At 47.8% G+C, this 11,472-nt stretch overlaps 1 long non-coding RNA gene across 1 annotated transcript; it reads right to left on the bottom strand.

Moving 5' to 3' along the window:
• Nucleotides 1-286: 286 nt before the first annotated feature.
• LOC102687161 (uncharacterized) lies at nucleotides 287-7,457 on the bottom strand. The gene is made up of 3 exons (XR_011189913.1): nucleotides 7,011-7,457; nucleotides 1,624-1,679; nucleotides 287-1,270 (listed from the first exon to the last, which is right to left on the bottom strand). It is a non-coding gene; the product is annotated as an uncharacterized lncRNA (long non-coding RNA).
• Nucleotides 7,458-11,472: the final 4,015 nt, after the last annotated feature.

Below are 11,472 nucleotides of genomic sequence, written 5' to 3'. Positions count from 1 at the left end.
TGGTCGACGGGATCCCCTGTTCCCGTGAACCTGTGGGGCTGTCTGAGCTCGTCCCGCCTGGCGTGGCCTGGGGGTGGGTAGTCACGGCTGAGGCTGTGGTTTGTGCTGGGGCCCCTGAGCCCGGTGTTGTCTGTGTGGAGACTGCAGAAGTTCCTCCCGGGGTTTGTGTTAAATGTGGATCCCCAGCTGCAGAGGTTACATTCGCTTGTGTCCCTGTAGGGGGCGCTGTGACTCCAGCTCCCGATGTGCTGCTCTCGGCCAACCTGGAGGCAGTAGTTGCTGCGGAAGTCGTGCTGCCCGAGTCTGGAGCGGATGTAGGCAGCACACAGGCAGCAGCTGTGTCAAAATGAGGAGGAATCAGTCTGAGAAAGAGACGCCCCCTTGTGGGGGCTCAAAATCCTGCATTTGTACATGACAGCTCACGTCTGCTTTCCCCTGACCCCAAAGAGTTCACACCTCCAATGTTTTAACCCCGATGACACATTACACTTCACTGTACTTTTACTGCAAGAACCCAGAAAGACATGCAGCCTGGAAGACAGGCACACGCTGACAGAAGAGCTTCTGAAACCCTGCTCGCTCTGGTTCCCTGGCTGAAACGATGACAGAGTGTGTCTGCTGGAGGATTAGACTCTGCCGCACCCTGTGCACCTAGAGGGCGCTCTACTTCTGTCCTGTTCCTAGTTCCCTGTGATCATTCATGTCTTTCCGGTGTGTCTTGTTGTGTAGCCTATTTACTTCCTGTGTCTGCTCCGCTCCTCGCTCAGCATTGAGGGTACGGATGCCCTGAGACCCGCCTAGCACCATGTCGCCCCAAGTCCGTGGCCTGAGGGCATAGGTTTCTATACCGACCTCGTCTGACCCCCTGAGCCTGGGCTAACCTCCATGTTGCCCCCTTTTACCGCTACGCTTATGGTCTTTATTGCTCTCCTGGCCATTCCACGGCATGCCCTTCCGACATCCGTGACAGGCTGCCTGCTAGTTTAGCCCTGGCCGGCCCTTGTGAGGGATCACGCCCAGCACGAAGGCTCCCTACGGGAGCAGTCCCAAGGCATTGTGGGAATGAGGTTTTCAGATTGTACTCTTTCAGAGAGATTTCCTGGAAGGGACTACATTTCCTGGGAGATGTTTGAACTTTGGGGGAATTCGGTGTGAAACGAGGTGCGTCCAGCCTCTGCAGGAGCTGCTGCAGAACATTTCATCGCTGGCTCCAAATTCCATCTCGGACTCCGGTCCCGGGCCCTCTGACTGCCGCGGGAAGCTGGGATTTCTGGTGAAAGGATGGCAGCAGGAGTCAGAGGGCTCGGTACTGTGGGGTTCCTGAAGAGATGACAAACTGACGCCACAGTTGTGAACTCAGTGTGGGACAGTATCTACTGTATTAAACAGGTTAATGAAACACAGATACCTAATAGAATCAGCAACGTGTAAGACATTCATATGCTCAACACAGGAGAGCTCTGTCATATCAGTAGTAAGGTATTTCAGGTCTTAAAATGACAGAACACTCCGCTGAACAAGATCCAGAAACAGCTCTGTTTGCTCAAGAGCTTTCTACCCAAACCTCCTGATGAGCCACAGGGCGTTCCTGCTCCCAATCCTAAAACCAACAGCGTGACTCACCAAACAGAAGGCACAGAGAGCTCCAAATCCACATCCTGGTCCTGCAGGGCTGGAGCCTGTAAATACCAACAGGAAGAACAGGTAAGGACACAAGTGAGGTGTCACTGATATCTGAAATAAATCTGTTCATGTATTTCTGTGTGGTAGGGAGGGCTGGTGAAAGAGCAGTATATCGAATAACAGCGCCATGAAGTAACCGCATTACAGTAAAGTAAATCCAGTCATCCTCTCCAGTCTTTTTATTATTAGTGTCTGTAATAGTAATAGTTCAGTTTATTGAGAAAACACATTAATATAATATATAACTGAGGCTCTTTAGTTTGAAGGGAGTGTCCTACATTGACAGGCTGAAGGAACTGGGTCTCTTTAGTCTGAAGGGAGTGTCCCACACTGACAGGCTTAAGGAACTGTCTCTTTAATCCGAAGGCAGTGTTCCACACTGACAGGGTGAAGGAACTGAGTCTCTTTAGTCTGAAGGGAGTGTCCCACACTGACAGGCTGAAGAAACTGAAACTCTTTAGTCTGAAGGGAGTGTCCCACACTGACAGGCTGAGTCTCGCTAGTCATGAACAAAGAAGATTGAGGGGACCTGACCCAAGTTCTCAATGCAAGCACTTAGGATGTCTTCAGAATGAACACTGAAACACGAATCAGAGGACAAAACAACATTTAAACCTGACAACAGGAGGCAGTTTTGTGCACAGTGGGTGGTGGGGGTGCGGAACAAGCTGACCAGCCATGTTGTTGAAGCCAGTACCCTGGTTTCTTTCGAGAAACGGCTGGACGCCTCGCGCTGGGAGGCACCTGCTGCTGGAGCCTCTCGAGGAAGGAGGACAGTTCCTCCGCCATTCCCGTGTCGGCCCAGTCCTGACCCAGGTGACCCACACACCTGTTGGGTTTTGTTCCAGCTAAGCCTTCAGTTAGACAATCAAACTTTCATGGACTTAATAAGAAGGTTGATCGGAACTGTTTGTTCCCGGCTCTTAAAGATGTTGGAGCTTGAACCATTATTATTGTATTGTGTAGGTGAAATAGAATCCCAGACCTGCGACTAGAAACAAATTCAACTGAAGCAGCTTCTGAGATCAGGCAGGACTTCAATGATCTAATGAGGGTGGGCTGGAATGAACACCATCAGTAGTGTGGGTCACCAGGACCCGGGTTAGGAACTGCTGTAAGATGGAAAGTGATCTACAAAAGCGTGGAGCTGTAATACTGTAAGTCTTAATTTGATCGAAGCTTTTCATCCAACGTGACTTGCGTTTGTCCCCATTTATCATTTACTCAGCTGGGTGTGTGACAACTGCTCCGAGCAAAGCGCCTTGCTCAGGGGTATGAGAGCTATGCTCCGCCCAGTATTTGAACGTGCAACCTCTTGGTAATCAGCCCAGACCCCTGAACAGACACACGCCTTTGGAAAGAAACAGTCAATCTGGAACAAAAGCACGGCCACTGCCTACTGTTTGCATTACACACCCTCGTCAAGACAAGTTCCAGCGTTCGCCTGTTTGTGCTCAAAACAGCAAGCCTGGCTGTAGTTTCATAGAAGACAGTTTGCAGAACTGGTAGGAAGTAATTCAGCCAACTCAGTTAGTTCGTTTTATGTCAGGACTTAATTGATGCCAGCATCTCCTCCAGCTAAGTTATGAAAGATACCAGGGAGTCGGCTTCAACAATACAGCTGGGCAGCTTGTTCCACACTCCCACCACCCTTTGCGTAAAGAATTCCTTTTAGCGCTCGAGTTTGTGACCCCACTCAGCTCCTCCCATCCCCGGGGTTGCTGTGTGATTCAATTTCGCCTCTTCCTCAAGACAAATCCCCTCAAGACAAGTCCTCTCCCCTTCAACCAGGCAGGTCACGTATCGGTTCCGGCCAGGAGGGGCAGACTGTTTACTGCGGAAGAGATACGAACCCACGCAACAGGAGCACCGTCCCTCTCGGGATCTGAACCAGCTTCTCTATTTTGGAATGTGGGTTACGACGATCTAGATTGAGGCGATGACGATTATGATGATGATTATTATTATTAATCAATTAATCAATTCAGGGGCGCAAGGTGGGATACACCCTGGACAGGACACTAGTCCGCCACAGGACTCACACTCACACCCACACTCTTGCCTGAGACGGTTTCCCCAGAAGCAAATAAACCTACCAGCATGTCTGCAGACAGTGGGAGGAAACCCACAGGATCCTGAGGAGAACATACGAACTCCACACAGACAGCACCCCAGGAGCGGAACCCCGCGCCGAGAGTCAGACTGCCTTGCTAACCAGTGCGTCACCGTGCCACCCAGCGTTATTATTATTGTCCGTTTATTCTCTAACCTCCTCCTCCCTGTCGATGTTGATCTGATGACCCTAGGCACGGTCTGTTGTACGGTGCAGGCTTAGCCGGTTGCCGTGCGGTAACGGGACACCGCGAGGGGGCGGAGCTAGCGGCCCCGTGTGCGCTACAGGGCGAGGGCGCGGAGTCCTGTCCTCCGACATGGTCCGAGCGGGTCAAACCGACACGTAGGAATAATAATAATAATAATAATAATAATAATAATAATATTTGCTTACACTTATATAGCGCTTTTCTGGACACTCCACTCAAAGCGCTTTACAGGTAATAGGGACTCCCCTCCACCACCACTAATGTGCAGCATCACCCGGCTCTGAAACGGGGCGTCGTAAATTGCAGGGACTGGCCGGAGGGAGAGGAAAACGCCACGATCGGCAGGGTTAAAACCGTTTCTTAACTAGATGAAAACATTTTTAGATTGCGTTTTCATCTGCAATCCTGCATGCTCTGGAATGACACTCAATCCGCCGTGAATGTCTCCAGCTCCTTGAAGAATGGACGTGTGTTATTCAGACACAGTGCGGGAAGGGAGAGCTCTGGGCAAGCACAGGCCAGTTTAAATTGGCGAAGGTGATGTCAAATCCAGGTTGCAACTTTTCCTGATACGGGTTCGGGATACAGGACTAACAGGTTTCTCTTTAAACCCAGACAAATCTTCCTAGAATCGGAAACCTAATCTTGCCGAGGAGGCTGGGCGAGACTGCTGAGTGGAAAACAAGACACAGTTTAGCTTTACAAAACACACTCGTTAAACAGAGGCTAAACCAGCATAGAAAAATATTTGAGTTATTTTATAACTCCCTACATTAAATATATATGTTTTACTGTGTAATGTTAAAGTAGCAAGTACATTTGATGTTCTCTGTTGATTTTTTATCACAATCTGAAAGTGCGGGGGATTAGAGGTTAGGATTGAGGACGCCTGAAGTGAAGTGTGTGTGTGGGTACCCAACGCCGCTTGCTCCAGTAAAACCATCGCTGTACAGTTGTAAGCATCTTATCAGTTAAAACCGTCAGCCAAATTCTAACGTATATGGCGTTATTTTGATGCAGCTGTCATGTCCTTCAGTAAATTCATGTCTTCTCCGAACGTTTCCAGTCTGCCCATCTGAGGGCCGAAGGAGGCGCGCGGGCGGAAACGGGGGCTTTAGAGAACATTCCGACCCGCGGGTACGGTTACCATGGAGCTACCGGTACAGTAATCTGGGGAGAGACGGGGGAACTTCCGGTACGGTTACCATGGGAATGGTTGTATATCCATTGTATAGTGAGGGGTTGACCCTGAAAACATTGTGACCTACGGAAGGAAAATCAACAAAGGTGCCTAAGGAGTAAGACTCCTCAGAAAGAGGAATAAAAGACTTAGAGTAGGGTACAACTATCCCCACAGTACCCCGCCGTGACACACACGACTGCACCCGTGGGTAACTTTGATGCCGCTTGTTTCTGGTTGTCTTCGTCTCAAACAGATTTTAATTACATCACTGAACCACTGTAGTGGATTAGAAGTCACCCTGCTATATTTTATAGGTCTTAATCTAATTGAAAGTTGCCCTGAATCCCGCCGAACCCCTACAGTTGCGGGCAGGCGTGCTGACCCCCGTCTTGAGTCAATGAGTCAATGAGTTAATTCATGGGTTAGAAAGCTGACCAGCTCGCTCGGAGATGCAGGTTTCCAGTCTCTGTAGCTGCGCCCGCACTTGTTTGTAGGGTATAGCTGCCCTATAGCTGCCGGTGTGTTTATAGAGCATAACTGCGCAGCCCCACAAGTTATTGGTATAAATGACAGGTGGCGTGACTGCTGGTTTATTTAATTATTTTTTTCAGTCACAGCTCTAACAGGATTTGCACGCTCCACGTCAGCTATTCAGAGAACTTATATATAAGTGTGCACTTCTCATCACGATCCTTCCAGATAGACTTCCAGTTTATTTGAAATAGTTCTACATCAATATTGTTTTTCACTGTTTCGAGTTTCCCAACATCTAAATGCAGTGTCTAGGTTTACTTTGATTTTTCCTGGGCGCCGTAGAACTCGTTTTTGACCTTATACCTATCCAGAGAGAGTTCATAGAATTAAGATGGACTCGCTCTGCAGCCGGAGAAAAGGATTTAGCGACAGATGGAAATTCTAAAACTTACTTTGATATTTTGTGTTAACCAACACTAAATACCGGAGAGATTCCCCCTTTGGTGTCTGTTGTTTTTTTTACTGCAGAATAGCGCGCACGCCACTCAGGGTAAGAACAGGCTAATTAAACGGTGGGTCGGGTTCCCCGCAGCTCGACAGTCTCGCCAGGAATCTGTAGGACCTGTGCCATCCCTCGCACCCCACACACCACGCATCACACACCGCGCCCAGTTCACTCCACAGGCTGCGTGGAGCAGGTGGGGATCGCGCAGCGGGAGGTACATTTCTCTGTGCTAATTCATTTATTCCAATACCACGCTATTGACGTTAGTGAGAACAGTCACAGCGACCCAAAGCTAATCCCTGAGCCGTGATGTTAATTACTCTTGTAAAACATGTCTGACAAATCAACTGTTTAAGAGAATGCGCGAGAAATGTCTTTCTTATTTTTTTTCTGGGCACTGTAGAACTCGTTTTGGGGAGTTTATAAAGAGGGTTCGTAGAATTACGAAGGGGCTCACTAAATGACTGGGTTTATAGTTCGGTTGTCAATGATTATACACCCCTGAATTGAACGTTGTCCCGAACATTTCGCCGCCCTGAGTGAACCTGCTTGCTGTCTGCTCTAAGAAGGGCGCTAAAAGGACAAGTCGCCAAATGTACAGTCTGTTTCAAGATCGAGCCACGACTCCAGATCACTTCGAGTGTTTCATTTCATTTCAAGGCCCAAGAAGTGAGCGACCCTCCCTCGTCGAGTCCCTGCTGGTCATCGCTGTGGTCTCTTCGATGCTACAGTCACTACCGCTGTCACTGTCGAGCGCTAACAGGACTCTATTTTTACTATCAAAATGAACGGGAGTTTTGCGGAGCGCCGCTTCTCCACCCCAGATAACTAACCGTGCACTTACCTGGCTGTTAGATAAGATATTTGATCTGGCGGGGAGCGCGTCTGCAGCCGGCTGCCGCGATTGTCGCTCCAAGTTTCCAACACAAGAGGAATCTGCAATCTGAACTCGGGAGCGTCAGGCGCTGCGGTGTCCCTCCCTCAAGATCTCCGCCCCCGTCCCCTCTCCCTGGGAGATCCCGGGTAACATATCCACAATCCAGATCAGAGCATCTCCAGGACCAGAACCGGTTTGGCGAGCCACAGCACCGGCACAGAAACGGGAGCAGCTCAGACCTTTGAGATTTCTGCAACGGTAACAGCGCAGGAAGACGTTACGGATACCCTGTACCTTGTACCGAGACATTCCGTCTTACTGAGACACTTTAACTCAGACTCTGCATTACCAAGAGCCTCACTGTATTCCGGAGACTTTCACATCGTTGCTGACTTTACTGCGTCTCTCTGTTACTGAGACTCTGTATGACTGAGCCTCTCCGTCTTTAAATTCACATTCAAAGAGCTTTATGGCCTTGACCAACGAGTTAGTGTTGCCAAAGCAAAAACAATTAGTCATCACATTTCCAGCAAAAGGAGCAGTATGGTGGTGCAGTGGTCAGGTTTTGCTGCCTCACAGTGCTGGGGCCCTGCGTAGAGTTTGTAAAATCTCCCCATGTTCCTGGGGGTTTCCTCCCAGTCCAAAGACATACTGTACTGGTAGGTTACTTGGCTTCTGGGGAAAATGGCACTGGTGCGAGTGTGAGTGTAATAGTGTCTGTGTGCCCTGCAGTGGACTGGTATCAGTATATTAATTCACTGGCATCCTGTCCAGGCTATATCCTGTCCTGTGCCCATTGCTTTCTGGGATTGGCTCCAGCTCCCCACAACCCTGTACTGGATAAAGCAGCTAGAAATTAGATGGGTGAATTTACAGCAAAAAATATTATTAGACATTTAGAAAAAATATTCAGTCTCATTTTCTCTTCCTTAGGCTGCGACAGGGGATCATATACTGGGCTGCAGCTCCACTGAGTTTCCTCTCCCAGTAGGACTGGATACTGTTCTGATTCTGACAGGAGTGGCTATTCTGGGATTAAAGTTGTTTGTTATTTTTAAGGAAGAATGTTTGTCTAATTCCAGAATTCACAGTGCAGTAGGAAGTGCTTCTCTGTCTCTGTTTCTCCCTTCTGGCAGTGGGAGCACCGCCTGTCCTCTCTGGGCAGCCAGGTCTGCCTTTTGTCCAGTTTCTGTGGTCAAGCTGTGTCACTGAGCCTGTCCTCTCATGACAGTCAGGTCTGCCTGTGTCCAGTTTCTATGGCCAGGCTGTGGTCACTGAGCCTGTCCTCTCTGGACAGTCAGGTCTGTCTGTGTCCAGTTTCTATGTCCAGGCTGTGTCACTGAGCCTGTCCTCTCATGACAGTCAGGTCTGCCTGTGTCTAGTTTCTATGGCCAGGCTGTGGTCACTGAGCCTGTACATCATCATTGTTTGTTTCTTCTTGCTTTCTCTTACCCTGGTCAGATACACAGCCAGTATGTATTGTATTTTCATTGTCCTCTCTACATCACTGAAAATCTCTCCAAATGTCTGTTTTGTCTCTTAATGTTAGAAATCCTCCATTTCCCTGATCACACATTTATTTGCACTCTCAGGCCAACAACGGGGCAGTAATTAACCCAGATTAGTGAGTGCTTTGTGCAACACAACCAGTCAGCAGTAAAACCAAGAATGATCTGTGCAGTGATGTTCTCTGGTTACTGCACTCTGAAAAAAGCCCTCACAGGACAAAAGCTCAGAGAATCTGAGAGGCCACAGCATTGTTGCAGGTATGGGAGGGAAAGAATGAGAAAGCACTCTGCTGTTTGGTGTTCTTAGCTGTCCTGACAGTCCTTCCCTTTACTGTAAATCCTCCTACAACCACATACATAAGTAAATATATTGTGACATGTTTTCAAAACATACCTGAGCAAACACAACAGTCATAGCGTCCCGTTAAAAAATGCCACCAGTGTTTTGCCACACTTTCCCACATACTTCCCATTCAATACTGCAATTCTCCCCACCACAATCCTCCCTGCAAGAATCCATACTCTCCATCCAAATCTACCTCTTCTTCCGCAGATCTGCCCACAATTCTCTGCACCTCTCCATCCTTCTCCATATCACCTGTTTTTCTGTTCCTCTCCACAGTTCTCTGTACCTCTCCATCCTTCTCCATATCACCTGTTCTTCTGTTCCTTTCCACAGTTCTCTGTACCTCTCCATCCTTCTCCATATCCACCTGTTCTTCTGTTCCTCCCCACAGTTCTCTGTACCTCTCCATCCTTCTCCATATCACCTGTTCTTCTGTTCCTTTCCACAGTTCTCTGTACCTCTCCATCCTTCTCCATATCCACCTGTTCTTCTGTTCCTCTCCACAGTTCTCTGCACCTCTCCATCCTTCTCCATATCACCTGTTCTTCTGTTCCTCTCCACAGTTCTCTGTACCTCTCCATCCTTCTCCATATCCACCTGTTCTTCTGTTCCTCTCCACAGTTCTCTGTACCTCTCCATCCTTCTCCATATCCACCTGTTCTTCTGTTCCTCCCCACAGTTCTCTGTACCTCTCCATCCTTCTCCATATCCACCTGTTCTTCTATTCCTCCCCACAGTTCTCTGTACCTCTCCATCCTTCTCCATATCCACCTGTTCTTCTGTTCCTCCCCACAGTTCTCTGTACCTCTCCATCCTACTCCATATCCACCTGTTCTTCTGTTCCTCTCCACAGTTCTCTGCACCTCTCCATCCTTCTCCAGATCCACCTGTTCTTCTCCAGACCTCTCCACAGTTCTCTGTACCTATCCATCCTTCTCCGTATCATACCGTGTTAGGTGATGTGCACTCATTGTGGAACAAGCTAGACAAAATGCAAGATAATGTCAGTTATCATTACAAGTATAGGGATGCATCTGTTCTCACTTTTACAGAGAAGTAGCTAAAGAACCTGTCCACCAACCAGGGCTTTTTAATTAATGGTTTTGAAGCACCAGTCTGCCTTGATAGAGAAAAGACAGTACCGGTAAGGAGATGGGGGATGAGGTCTATATCTACATTAAGCAGAGGTGGTGTAAATGGGAAACAGTGCGAGAGCAGCTCTGTGTATCAGATATATAACTTTTGTCTGTTTCACTCTGCCTATACTATTTACCATGTGAGTTTCCACAACTTATTTTTGTTAGTGTGTATTCATCATCTTTCCAATGTAAACAAGGCGGCTGCATACATTGTTAATGTTATTAACAAACTGGATTCCACCTCTGCTGAGGCCCCTATGTTTATTTTAGGTGATCTTAATCATTGCTCTCTGGAAAGTGATTTAGCATATCTCCAGTATTTCAGCTGTGCTACACGTTATAAACAAGGCCTTGACAGGTGCTGTGACCTTCTCCCTGGAGCACATAGGTCATTCATCATGCCTGGTCTTGGTGCTGTTGACCATAACGCCATCCTGCTTGATCCTCTAGGTAACTGTAGAGGCAGTTGGGAAGACAGCTGGAGTAGGGTCAGAATCAGGTACTGACACTTTGAAAGGCTGCCCTGACTGCACTAATTGGGATGATCTCATAGGTTCTCATTAAGATCAGAGTATGGTGTTATCATACATTACTTTGTGTGTTCATAAATTCCCCCCAAGAGCATCAATATATATTCAAATAATACACCATGGCTCACCAAAGAGCTCAAGAGTATTCTTAATAAAAAAGAAGGGGCTGCTCTACTGTAAGACTGTACTGCAAATAAAGAAGTTACACATGCAATAGAGCAGCAAAAAATATCTAAAAAATAAAGTGGAGGAGAAATTTAAAAGCAAGGCAATCTCCGCACTGTCTGGCAGGACATTAAACCAAAGGGCCTAAGTGAATATCTATGAGGGCCGCAAATCCATCCAGGTAGATGGAATTAGCATAGAGATCCGTTAAATGTGTTTTTTACTGTTTTTGAAAAGTATTATTTCTTCTCCCAACTTAATGATCTCCAACGGTAGCTTACTCCAGGAACTGCAAATACCAACTTGTGTGGTCGCGAACTCTGGTAGAAAGACGCCAGTCAACACAGCTGCAGGTCCAGGTGGAACCTGTGGCTGAACACTAAAGTATTGTCTGAAGAGCTGAGGGGAGAGAGTCAGCAGCTGTTCCAGCTCTCTGTAGACACTGGCACCGGCCCTGCTGTTTGGACACACTCCACAGCTCTACCTGCTCCCAAGAAGAACAGACTAAAAGCTCTCAATGCCTTGAGGCCGATAGCTCTGGCTCCATTAGTGATGCAGACGATTGAAGAAAATAGTCAAGTCACATACTGTGGCTGCAACAGAGTCGGATCTTGACCCTCTCCAGTTTGCCCCCCGGAAGAAGAGTTGACAATACTATTTTTTCCACTAGATGTTCTTTATGAACATTTAGAGCTAAAGAATTCTTCAACTAGACTTCTCTTGGCTGATTTTCATCACCAA

This window comes from Lepisosteus oculatus, chromosome 6 (genome assembly GCF_040954835.1).
Source record: "Lepisosteus oculatus isolate fLepOcu1 chromosome 6, fLepOcu1.hap2, whole genome shotgun sequence".
In the NCBI taxonomy this organism is placed as follows: Eukaryota; Metazoa; Chordata; class Actinopteri; order Semionotiformes; family Lepisosteidae; genus Lepisosteus; species Lepisosteus oculatus.
This window is presented reverse-complemented; position numbering and strand designations above follow the sequence as displayed.